Here is a 13,333-nt window from a genome sequence, read left to right on the forward strand (position 1 = left end):
AAAATATGAATTCATCTAGCTACAAGATTTTAGGTAATTATTTTTTTGGTTTCTCGCTACTGCTGACCTAAAATATGTGTAATTTAAAAAGTAATATGGTACTCAATATTCTAAAAATCGAGTTTTAAAATAGGTTCATATCTTTAAACAGTTTTAAACAGAGGGTATTTTACTGAAAAATTTCGGCGAAAGTGATATTTTGCCATTTTAGCCTTCCAATTACTCAATAACTTTCACATGAAATTATTGCCAACTAGATCCGAGCTGTGTTGTCTACAAATTAAATCTCCCATCAAACCCACTCCTAAGTCCGAATCATATGCTACTGCCAACCGCAACAGTGGACCCAAGCCTTCATTGTATTGCAAGTGAAGATCTCAGATCTTTGCTAGTTGTTTTCCATGTGACGCTATCCCCACCTGCGCAAGCTTGAATGTGGGTCGTAGTTGAATATCTTAACATTTCACCTACTAAACGATTGTCTTACATTATATTCGTTATTTTTTCTTTGTTATTTATTTCAATATGGACCACCACATTAATCCTAGTACTATGGAAATTAAATGTGGCTCCAATTCAGACAGCAATTGTTATCAACCCCCTCCCCCCAAAAAGTCTTAAATGTTTCTTAAGAAAAAAGGGAAGATAGAAAATAGAGTGTCATGAAAATTTATTCAATATTGTTAAGAGTCTAGTATGTGGTACTCCTTGCTCTTAAATGAATAGTAGATCCTACATGAGTTTAATTTGTAGAGCATCATTAAACTGGAAAATTATCCTATGCACCTGATGTATGGAGTGCACCTCTCACAAGCATGGTTTTGAAACCCGGATCAAATTGTACGGTTCGACCGGGTTAATCGGAAACCGTTCAACAACACAGTTCTTTAAACCCCAAGAATCGGCCTATGTGAGAAAGTCAATGAACCGTTCCGAACGCGGTTGAACCTTCCAGGTTTGAAAATCGTAAACGGTTTTAACAAGTCAGACCATTAGAAGTTTTTTTTGGATACTTACAGACTTACAGCCATTGTTGAAGGCTGAAGCTTCAACCACATGAGATGCTATCAAATGAGATTACATTGCCATCTTTCTGTTCTTATTCTTTGTCTCGCTTGCTCTCTTTCTCGATCTCTCTGCATTTTTCATTTTTGCCGATGTTGTTTTTGCATTTTTGGCCTTTGAAGTTTTCAGTCTTCTTCTTTGTTGCTTCTGAAGTCTTCATCTTTGAAGCTGCTTGCTTGAGTGTCATTGTGTCAACCACTAATATTTGCTTTGCTGTCAACTACTAACATATAATGCTTGCTTGCTGTCAAAGCACTTCCTTCTTGGGTTTTGTTCTCTATTTAACTTTAACCAATTTTTAAATGCATTGACATCTTCAGATCTTCTAGCTTTTGATTTTTGATTTTTATTTTTTATTCATAATAAATGGTGAACATTGACTATTCAAATGGGCTTGGGAAAAAAAATGATCCGTAATCAAATGGGCTTGGCCATGGCCCATGGGCAAACAAACTAATTTGTCTCTTAACTATTTTATTGGGTTTCATAAAATAAAAATAAAATTTATTGGATACTAAACTGTACTTTGTCATTACTTAAAAATAATTTAGAAACTCTTATTTGTATTATGAAATTTATGTTATAAAAAATACTATCTATATTTGTTTTGGATTATTTTAGTTAAATTTTCAATTTTTCCTAATTTAATATATTTATTTATAATTTAAATAATTATGATGTCATCACGGTTCGATCTCGATTTGACCCCGGTCCAACCTTAAAAACCTTGAACCTCTTCATTTTACAGTTCATTGAATAGTCCGAGTTTCAAAACCATGCTCACAAGACCGTTGGCCTTACACATGTAAGAGGTGTGCTACATACCTCTGGCACATAAGATATCAACTTCACTGAACTGACTTAGGTCTAGTGTTCCAATGCATTAAATCTATTAGAATGTAGATACATGTTAAACATTGGCCAAAATGGCAAAATACCTCTTTCGCCAAAACTTTCCAGCAAAATACCTCCTATCTAAAACTATTTAAGGATATGCCCCTTTTTGAAACTTGATTTTTAGAAAATCGAGTTTCAGATTTACTGAAAATTGAGTTTTTTGAAAAGACCAGCATGGAACTCGAGTTCACGGAACTTAAGTTCCATGCTTTTTTTTTCCCTCTTTTTTTTTTTTTTTTTAGTTTGATTGCCTATAACTCGATTTTTGCTAAATTGATTTTTTCATTGAAACTCGATTTTTTAAAAATCGAGTTTAAAATAAGGGCATATCCCTAAATAGTTTCAAACATGGGGCATTTTTCTGGAAAGTTTCGACGAAAGGGGTACATCCCCATTTTGGCCTAACTATCTATATACAATCATATATATTATTTGTAAAAACACAATTTCAGTTATAATTATAAAAATGTAAATTGTTTTGAAAATATGATTATATAATTTTAATTAAAATAATATGTTTAAAACACAATTTTATTCTTGGTGTATACATTGCATGTAATAATCATTACTTAAAAAAAAGAAAAGAAAAAAGTATTATTGTGATTGCTGCCTTCTATGGCTACGGCTCCATCATGTAATAACAACTTATAAATAAATAAGGTTGGTCCATGCTGATCTCACTCTAAGCCACTATAGTCTCCCAAGCTATTTGGCGGGTTAGCATTAAAAATGTTATTTTAATAAAATTTATCACAAATTACAATTTGTTATTGAATAATCTCAAAATATAACTAATACACACAAAAAACTAAGGACAAATTTTATTGAATAATCTCAATTCTAGCACAAACATAGGGTCAATGAAAAAGAGATATATCATCTCTATCAGACATTGTCTACTCAAAAAAAGAAAAAAGGGGAAGAGGAAAAAAAAAAAAAAATAGTAAGCTACTACCTTACAATTGAGGAAAATTAAATCAATAAACCGAAAGTCTTAACATTCCCAAAATCACATCAAGGATTCAAAATAATAACATACGAACCTAGTAAATAAACTTCAAAATTGTATGCATTGTCATAAAAGCCACAATGTAATCAAAATTAAACTCACTGAAAATAAACACAAGTCTAACAAAAGTTCTTCACAAAATAGACTAAATCAATCAACTTTAAGTCTGATACCACTCCAAAAATGAAGCTAAATTCCTCCAAAGCAAGTAGCAACCTAATCAATCATCCACAACATAAGATAAAATGAATGTTACTGTTATTATATTATTCATGCTATCATTTATAATGTAATCAATCTAATCAAGTTTAAGCAAATGGAAGATAGAGAAAGGATGTTGCCTACCTAAGCCAAGTTCCTTAAAAATGTGGGGCATTGATTATAAAGATGATTCCATAAATTACTAGTTTCATCCCTTTTCCCACAACACCCATAATCTTTACCATGGTAATTACATGATGCTCTAGGGTGATTAGGATCACAATCACCCATCATCGAAAAGTGATCCCAAACTTCAGATTTGTTTTTTTTTAGGACACTTTGGAGGAAGTGCATTGGTATTACTTGTGGTTGGAGACTCGGGTTTGTCATTGTGGGTACTAGATGTTCCACCCTCCATCACTTATTAAAAAAAAAAATTTAGGCAAAGACTGAGAGTAAAATGAATTGTAAGAATATGTAATATATAACATATTAACTTGAATATACAATGAACCAAATACAAAATAATGTAATGAAAAGAAAAGGGAGAACAAAGAGTTTCAAAAGTATTTGCTATGGACTGAATAATTATGTGCTTAACATTAATCAGTAACTAAATACAGAGTATATATACTTTTGATAAACTACAGAGTATATACACTTACATACTAGGATAACCAACCTTGATGACTATTGTATTACAAACTATAAAAACGACTAAGAGTATTACAACTGCACAATAGTGTAACTAACTCTATTATTAGAAACAAAATGACCTCTAGCTTGTCAATCTAGTGTTACATGTGGTTTTGTATTTGTTTGCATCTTCATAGGTTTGATTTGAGTTTGTAGGTATAGCTGGCTTTCCACATGTAATACCATAACTTTTTTTTTAATATATAAAATGGATCAAAAAAAAGAACATTTTGTAGATTTACAAGAATATATGGGACCCAAATAAGAAAGAGAAACAACATACTCAATAAAATTATAAATACGAGCATTAAATAATACAAGACCAAAAAACAATTACCTCTGTGGTTGTATAGGATTGCATGTAGTTGATGGAAGGTGAAGAATTGAACTATTGAAGAGGTAAAAAAAGGGGCTTCAAAAAGTTGAAGGAAGAAAAAGACAATTAAACAAGAAAGAGGGAGGGAGAGGAAGCTGCTAAGGTGAAAGCTAAAAGTGAAAGGTGAGAAGTAAGAAGGAAAACTAGAGGCAATACATAGTGTGGTATACGGCTGAAGTAAATGGGGCAGGTGGTATGTGAGCTTAGGGTTTCAATATTGACTTTTTGGATTTTGTTTAAGGAATTGATTGCTGATTACTGTAAAAATTTATTAGATGAATTGATTAACTTTAAAAACAGAATATATTGTTGAATATTCTAAACTAAAGTTAAGGAGGCAACTAAAATTGTTAATAAAAAAAGTAAAGCATTCTTTTTTACTAGAGCAATTATGCATTGCTTGCAACCAGGTGATTAAGTACCATAGAGATAATAGACTGGATGTTAGAATGACAAGCTTAATTAGCCAGGAAATATATAATAATAATAATAATTTCCTTGGAAAATAAAATATAAGGACAGGAAAAATAAAAATCATTTTAGGCCCTCATCCCTCCATTAATAAACTCTTAAGGGAAAAAATCATGTCTCCCTTACTTTACTTCTACAGATAAGGAATATCCGAAATATTGATGCAATGATGCTCTATCCTTATCTCCTTTCATCTTTTGCTATTTCTCTTTTGTGTCCTTAATTGACTCTTGCATCACAACTTACAAGTATGTTGGCAATAGCCGCCTGTTACATCCATATGGGACCATTGTATTAACCACATGTTCCATCTCGTTGAAATCTCAAAATATATCTTTAATTACTGTTTTTATTTATTATTATTTTTTTTTTCTGTTGCAAAGAGAAATTTTGTATAAAAGAAAACAGATTATAGGATCATAGGTTGTAGCACGGACACTTCTCTATATAATCTTTAATTATTGATGATGCAGCTATTTATATATATATATATATATATATATATTTTTTTTTTTTTTTTTTTTTTGAAACCGTGCGGCTATTTATATACAATCATATATATTATCGGTAAAAATACAATTTCAATTATAATTGTGAAATCTTGTTTTAAAACTACAGTTACATAATTTTAATTAAAACTAGTCGGAAACCCGTGCAACGCATGAGAACTTACCTATTTATAATAGACTAAAATAATTTTATAAAATTTTAAATTGATTATGAAACTATACTATTGCGTGAATTGATCCTATCTTTTTGAGTTACAATTTGATGAATAAGCCAAATTTAGATATTGAAAAAAAAAATAACTAAAAAGTTCTGATGTTAAAACATTCGAAAGGGGAAAAAAATCAGAAAATTTACTGGCACTGCCTAGAAATTATTGAAACAAAACAAAATATATATGACTACCAAATAGAGAAATATAAGAGAAAGATAGGTTACCTTCAAGAGAATAATCCATAGTTATAACAGCTGAAATTTGCTAAACTGTTTCAAATATTGTAAAAAATTGAACCCAAAAATTTAGATGGTCAAACTTTCAAAAGACAATAAAATTAAAAATCAAAACATTCAAAACCTACAAATTAAAAAAAAAAAAAAAAAGTCATTATTGCGAAACAATTTGGATGGAAAGCTTTTCTAAGTTTTTTTTATCCAATTCTTCCTAATTGATGAAAAATTTGGTTCAAACATTGTCGAACACTTTGAAGGTGCAAATAATATAGGCTTCCAACATAATCTTTAATTAATAAACAAAGAAGCATGACACCATAAGAGAAAACATAAGATAACATATAGTGCATATATCTTACTCCACAGCTGTGAGAAAATATCCACATAAAAGGAATTGAAAACTTGTACATACGTCTCCATAAGGTAAAGCTTAAGGTTATATAATCTAAAATAATATAGAATATAGCATCTTTGAACCACACAAAAAGTTAGCAAACTTACTACAATACTTATAGTTATACTATATATTGTAAAGTACTACTCCATACAAAACAAAAGCAAAAAAAAAACTAATTCACAAAAAAGAGAAAAAGTAATAGTAAACGTACCAAAGAAATTGAAACTTAAGGTTTTCTCTCTTAGTGGAGACGGACAAAGGAGATTGCTTTAGGGTTTTCAAAGATTTTGTCTCTTATATATATATATATATATAAAAGAGACTCCTGTTAGGACTCTCTCACTATTTAGTTTTAAAAATTAAAATTTTTTTAAATTAAAATGATAATGTGGAAAATTGTGGGAGTTTCAAAGGCTTCGGTTTTATATATATATCATATTATATATAATAAAAGTTGGGCTTAAACGTCTTAGTTACGCCACGTGACTTCACTAAATCGCAGAAATTTTATTAAAATTTTAAATTTTAAGAAAAAAATATAATTTTACTTCTCCTATAATTTTTAAATGGATATTAGATTAATCAGGACTCTAATTCATTCTTATTTCGAGTTCATTGTCATCATAAAATAAGTGTATCTCTAAAAAAAAAAAAAAAATTCTACATTTTTAGATTTCAAATATATATATATATATATAAACATATATAAATATATATATCATATCATATAATATTATATATAATAAAAGTTTGGCTTAAATGCCGTGGTTGCGCCACGTGACTTCACCAAATTGCAGAAATTTTATTAAAATTTTAGATTTTAAGAAAAAATATATATAATTTTATTGTTCCTATAATTTTTAAATGGATATTAGATTAATTAGGACTTTAATTCATTCTTATCTCTAATTCATTGTCATCATAAAATAAGTGTATCTCTAAAAAAAAAAAAAAATTCTAGATTTTTAGATTTCAAATATATATATATATATATATATCATATCATATTATATTATATATACTAAAAGTTGGGCTTAAACAATCCATTGGCTGGTGATAAGAATTAGCATTAGGAAGAAACACATTAAAGTTCTATTCCATATACAACCTTATTTTGCAAACATGTGCCTTCCTGGAAAATTAATATTACAATAGAATTAAGTTTGTTAGCTCAAGTCGCATGGCTTAATAGAAAGTAATGCTTCACTGTTTCTACTTTATACCAAAAAAAAAAAAAAATCATACAAATCATGTTGTTAATTAACGTTATTAGCCTTTTTCTTGTTATCAAAAAATTTGATATTTATCTAAAAAATTAAATTAAAAAATATTTGAAAAAAAAAAGTAGATAACGTTAATTACAGTTTTTTTTTTTTTTTTTTGGTTTCTGTTATACCATAAAAATCATGTTGTTTGATATTCATCCAACTTTATTTTTATGGTATTGGATTTTAATTTTATTAATTTTTTATTTTTTTTTTGCTTATATCAACTTCTTCACAACTTAAAATTATCATTTTAGAAACAACTTCTTATCAACTTTTGTTTTTTGGTTGAAGTTTAATTTTATTTGTTGGATAAATATAGAAATGATTATAGATAATTTTTTATTATACCATGACTCTCATCTTTAGAGTTCGAGGACACTATAAATAATAAGGCCAGATTCATAATATTTTCATTAATATTTTGAACATCCAAATATCTATCATTTTTTATGGTTATTTGTTATTTGTTTAATTTTGTTTGTTTGTTTATATTATTCCTGTTCTTTTTTCTTTTCTTTTTTTGAAGTTTCCTTGAGGTTTCGAAGCACTCAATCAAACAATACTCTTGGTATTGAGATTTTTCCAAAAAAATTTCTTAAAGTTTATATTTACATATTTTGTTTTGATAGGGTGGAATTCAATGCCTCCTACCACATTTTCAAAGAGAAAAATTCAATTATTACATGAGTGTATCTACTTTTATTTTTTAATGTTTAGTAATTTGGGTTGCATTTTTTTCTTACGTTGTTGTTGTTGTTGTTGTTTTTTTTTTTTTTTTTTTTTTTTTTGTGGATGAAAGCATACTTATTGTTAGAGTCCCACTTGATATAAAATTTAAAGCCTATTAAAAATATAATTGTTAAAAAACATGTTATATTGCCATACTAAAAAAAGAAACGTCATATGAATAGAATCAAAGAAAAAAAAAGTGATTGATGTTGAGCCAATAAGGATATAAGATAGATTTTTTTTTTTTTAAAGGATATATATTTTTAGAGTCCCATTTGTTATAAAATTTAAATCTTATTGAAAATGGAATTATTAATCAACATGTTATATTACCATACTAAAAACAAAATAGAATTAATTAAAAAAAAAGGTCTATGAAGGGGTAAAAAGGTGATTGATGGTTGTAAGGAAATAGGATATGATTTTTTTTTTTAATTAAAACCTAATTATCAAATGTTGAAAGTTTAAAATAAATTAAAAAAAAAAAAAATCCACAAAGAACAACACAACTTTATCCTAAGAAGTGATAAAACAATAGGTAAAAAGTTGATAAAAACAAATAATATGTTATATTTATCTTAAAAAATCGTTGTAATTAAATATAACAAATAATATGTTATATTTATCACCCTTCGTACCCATTTATGATATTATATATCTTAAATTACCAAATATCAAGCTTTTCAATTGGAAGGATCAAAATCTTCTCTAATATTTTTTTTTTTCTTTTTTTTGGTTTTTCTCTTGCAACAGGCCTCTGAATATTTATTTTTTTATGATTTATATTTCATTGAGTCCAAACATATTACTTATTTTGTCATTATAACCATTTGATTGAATGAAATCAACACTAAAACAAATGATTTAAATATCAAAATAAGAAATAAAAATTAAATTTCTTTTAAGTGTACAAGTATAATTTATTTTTTAATCTTAAATTTTGAATTAATTCTTTTTTCATTTTATTTATTTTTAAATTTAATTATATTATCAAAATATTTTTATTAAGCTGTGCATCGCACGGGCATAATACTAGTATAGATAATATTTTTAAAACACAATGTTATTCTTGGTGTATACATTGCAGGCAATTATCATTACTTAAAAAAAAAAAAAAAAAAAAAAAAAAAAAAAAAAAAAGAAGTATTATTGTGATTTCTGCCTTCTATGGTTACAGCTCCATCATGTAATAATAACAACTTATAAATAAATAAGGTTGGTCCATGCTGATGTCACTCTAAGCCACTAAAGTCTTCCTGGCTATTTGACTTTTTGTAAAACTTAGAAAGGACCATCACCCACGCCGCAGGATTTTCGCTACAGCCATCAACACAAGGATACACGATATTATATTATGCATCCTAATAATCATGAACATCTCAGTGTGTTTTATACTATATTGCTTAAGTTTTACATAGATATTTTCCCCACACCAAAAAAAAAAAAAAAAAAGTTTTACAAGGATTTAAAGCATTCTATTTCCATAGTTGTCAAAACATAAATCATATCGTGAATTGATTTTTAATTTTTTCGTATCGTATCGATCGTATGAAATACAAATATTTACTAAAATTTATAAAAATTATAAATATACATATATAAATTGCATATTCATTATAAATCTTGAATAAATTTACTAATGACTAATTTATTCATCACTTATGTAATAATATTTAACAAGCTAACTAAATAAATCAAACTATCATACATTTACAACATACACATTCACATTCAAAAGTGATAATATATTACAAATGACCCAAAAAAAAAAAATATTTTCATTATATTCATCAAATAGCCTAATCAAGCCTATCTAAGTCAATGCTATCATCATATTTATAATTTTGCAAACTTATTTATTCATTAAAATTTTCTTCATCGTCATTCCTCATTAACATTTACTATCTCTTCTTGTTTTTTTTATTTTAATAATTTTTTTATAATTTTTTTTTTGGCATTCTAGTTTCTTGTACTTATAACAATAATGAAAAAATAAAAAATGTATATTGTCAATTAATATTTTATTCATAGTATATAAAATAAATTTGTAAATATTAAAATAAAGGGTAAGTGTGTACTGTGTAGTCCAATTGTAAGAGAGAGAGGAAATTTTTTTTATGAATATGTTATTTTAGTAGGCTAAATTAAGTAAACTAATAATTTTGTGTTAAAAACAAGTTTAACAACTTGTTAGATTCAAATAAAAGTACAAATTTTAACAAAAAATCTTATTTTAAAGCATTTGTCTATGTATCGTACGTAAGTACAATTTTATGATATGATACGATTCATACGATATGCACATTATATCGTACGATTCATGAGTACTTACGATACGCCGATACAATACAGAAATTTTTACACACGATACGATACTGACAACTATGTCTATTTCTATTAAATATTTTTTTTCTCAAAAAAAATATATATATATATATATATTTCTATCAGATATTTAAAAAATTCTACAGACAATTTTAATTAAACCTAGATATGATAATGTAAAAGATGTCCTGAAATATCTTGGATTAATTTCTTTTAGGTAAATCTCTATTATTAGACTCACACCAATTAGACATTCAAGAAATTGAGGTAAAAAATAATATGAGCCTCAATATTCTTTGTTATTCAGTAGGAATTTTTGGAAAATTATTGTGTACTCTCAGAGTACCATAAATATGTACTCCCTCCTCTCACATAAATGGTGAGTCCCACTAATTAAATTCATGGTAAAACTCACTATTTATGTGAGAGAGGGTGTACGCATTTATGCCGCGCTGCTCTGTTACTGACAGTATCATGCAACCCAGGAAACATCCCCACATTACAACTATTAATGCATTGGTACTGGACTACTGGTTAGTGCTAGTTTCGTTTTGGACCAGTTTTTGGCAAGAGTTTCTCTAGAGTACTTGCAAAGTGGTCCAAGGTCTTCAATTCTCCACTGCCCACTTCAAAGGATTGAGATCCACATATTATATCGTATGCAATTGCTCTTTTTGAGATTGAGAATTAAAGAAGTATCTTTCAATTTCAGTTTTTGAATATTTTTTTTTTAAATTAAAAAAATTAAAAGATAGGAAGTCAAGAAGTAAAAAAATAAAAATAGAAAATTGTGAGAGGAATGAGAGTAATTGCATCCCATGGATCTGATCCCACTTGAAAGATGGATTCCAAACTCTTTTACAATCCCTAATCTTGAGTAGGTGGAGTTTGAACCACTATTCATTTTCGGGCAATGAGACTTTTTACACTATTTTTTTATATAATTTTTTTAACCTCATTTTCATGTTTTGAAATAAAAAAAATTTTGTATTAATTAATTGCTGATAGTGATATGGATGTAAAATAGTGAGTATAAAATTGAGTATGACAAGGTACTTTCCCATCTTTTTAATCATGCCACTAATTCTCCTATTTCTCTTACGCGTACACCCTTTTGTTATAAGCTTTTCAAAATGAAAATGTAAAATGCGTAAACTCTAGTGGATTGTCAAAGTAACTTTAAAAATATATAATTTTTTAATGATAATTTGATAATTAAAATAATGGGACAGGAGGATTCCACCATTAATTTTTTATAGTATAAGACAACAAATAATAGTATTGGATTTCAAGACTAAAGGCATTCTGTTTATACGTAATAATATTATTTGAACTCAAACATTTTTTTTTTTAATTTACTATCCTTTTCAGACGTTTTCTTTTCAAATATTGAATCTGACTAGTTACTATCTACTACTGTTCCTAGTTTTCAATTTTAAATATTTTTTCCCCTTTTTTTTTTTTTTACAAGAGGTGCTAGGAGTGGGACATCTTGGCTCTTAACATCCTCCTTCGGAGAAAAAAATATGTTTTCACAGATATTTTTAAAGAGGTTATCTTTCCAAGTGTTGTCCCACTTCCTTCGCGATAATGTTTTGATGGAAAAAGATGGCAAACGAGTGTGATCAATTATTAAAACATAGACTTGACCTTAATATGTACAACAAAAATTGAAAACAATGAAGAGATATATAGAGTGATGTGCCTAATAGGCCACAAACTATATGACCCCTTGTGATAGAAATTAATTAATTAATTAGCCAAGTTATTAATTAATTAATTAGCCAAGTTATTAATTAATCAATTTATCATGCAAACGCGTGGTAGTACAAACAAATCACCAATAAACTAAATATGCAGCGGAAAATAAATAACACGGTGATTTGTTTACGAATGGGGAAAACCTAACAGCAAAAACCCTACCGGGTGATTTTCAAGTCACCACTCTCGAAACTCCACTAATATCACAACAAGCGGTTACAACTAAAGGAATCCAAGTACCTTACCAACCTACAATTGAACCTTTACCCCAATACCTAATTGGACTTGTTCTGTAGTGACAATTCCCCTTTCGATGCACGACTCCCAAGTACGTGACTAACCAATTGCGCGAATCCCAGTATGCGACTTTAATCACCAACTAAGAAGGTTGTTGGTTGTAAAGTTCTTCAGTTCATCCACACAATAAAGATCAAGAAGATGCTTGGTCACAAAACCCTACGGTGCACATACACAACAACTTCTTCAAGAGAAAGAGATGAACTAGGGCAAGAACTTTGTCTCCAGTCACAATTTGCTTGAACAGAGTTTGCTCAAAGCTTGTGCAACTTGTGAACTGTTTGATGGCCCTTAAACTGATCATTTTACATGTCTTGGGTTAGGAGAAAAGAAAGCCCAAAGACAAATTCACGGATCCCAAGAAAATCAAATTGGAATTCTGAAAATCTTAAATCTCGATAGATAGAAGGTGTCGAGCAGCTATCGAGCACATCGAATGTAGAACAGCTTCCTTAAGCTCGATAGATGCAGCTGTCAAGCTTTAATGATTTTACACAATGAACTTGTTTTCTTGAACAGACTTGAAGGCTTCAATATTTGATCTTGAAACAAGGTTTCTTGAAGTATTTAAAGACATCCTAAATCTACCCAAATACAAGTAAAGTGCATTTTATCAAAGGATAAGCCAATTACATAAAAGAATGACATATGTTCCTAACAAGTGAAACACATATGTCCTAACAATCTCCCCCTTTGGCAATCCATGACAAAATCACAACAAACAAATGAACATATGAGAGAAGTCATAAATTACTCAACTCATATTCACTTGTTGAATACAATAAAATTTATCCTAACACTAACTCTTGAAAAACTTTGCAAGAAGAAAGTTTATGACAAGTAGACTTTGACAACTTGTATTTCTGAAACACTTTAAACGAAAC

General features: G+C 28.2%; 1 protein-coding gene across 5 annotated transcripts in view; it reads right to left on the reverse strand.

Moving 5' to 3' along the window:
* The window catches only part of LOC126705607 (L-type lectin-domain containing receptor kinase IX.1-like), a 96,760-nt gene that overhangs the window by 15,141 nt on the left and 68,286 nt on the right, over window positions 1–13,333 (reverse strand). The gene's annotated exons all lie outside the window — the stretch shown is intronic.

This window comes from Quercus robur, chromosome 11 (genome assembly GCF_932294415.1).
Source record: "Quercus robur chromosome 11, dhQueRobu3.1, whole genome shotgun sequence".
In the NCBI taxonomy this organism is placed as follows: Eukaryota; Viridiplantae; Streptophyta; class Magnoliopsida; order Fagales; family Fagaceae; genus Quercus; species Quercus robur.